This window comes from Pteropus vampyrus, unplaced genomic scaffold, assembly GCF_000151845.1.
Source record: "Pteropus vampyrus isolate Shadow unplaced genomic scaffold, Pvam_2.0 Scaffold253, whole genome shotgun sequence".
NCBI lineage: Eukaryota > Metazoa > Chordata > Mammalia > Chiroptera > Pteropodidae > Pteropus > Pteropus vampyrus.
The window spans coordinates 1,075,894-1,076,413 of record NW_011889034.1 but is presented as its reverse complement, the minus strand read 5'-3'; the positions used below and the strand labels follow the sequence as shown (position 1 = coordinate 1,076,413).

The 520-nt window shown below is 66.5% G+C and overlaps 1 protein-coding gene across 1 annotated transcript in view; it reads left to right on the top strand.

The window, feature by feature from the left end:
• Positions 1–520, top strand: part of ZFYVE28 (zinc finger FYVE-type containing 28) — a 60,409-nt gene that overhangs the window by 28,604 nt on the left and 31,285 nt on the right. The window lies entirely within an intron of this gene.

Sequence of the window (520 nt, the reverse complement as noted above, 5' to 3'; positions counted from 1 at the left end):
CTTGCCTGGATCACGTCGCAGGCTGGCAGGGAGTGAGGGTGATCAGGCGGAGGGCCAGGTGGGTGCCCCGTGTCTGGCGAGAGCAAGGATGTGCAGGCTTAGGCCTTGGGGGTCTCGTGGCTCAAAATGTCAGGGCGGCAGTGCAGTTAGGCCTTAAAGACACCGAGACAGGAAACACTCGGTCCCTCACTGACAGGCTCAGAGCCAAGGTCAGAGCCCAGGTGTCCTGGGCGTGGCCCACTGCTGTCCAGCCACAGCCGGACTCCCAAACAGACCGCCCTCCCCTCCTGCCAGGTGGGGGGGCGTGGAACATGCAGTCGCAGGGCTCGGGGGGAGCAGTGAGTGGGCCACGGGGAGCTCGGCAGAAAGGCCTGTGGGACGTGCAGCTGGGGAGGCCCCGGGGGGCAGCTGGCACGCAGGTGTGGAGCTGGGCAGGGAGCAGGGGCAGAGGTTGGTTGGCGATGAGGACATTGGAGAGACGGCCTTGGCGTGTGGGGTGGGCATGGAGACAAGGGCTGGG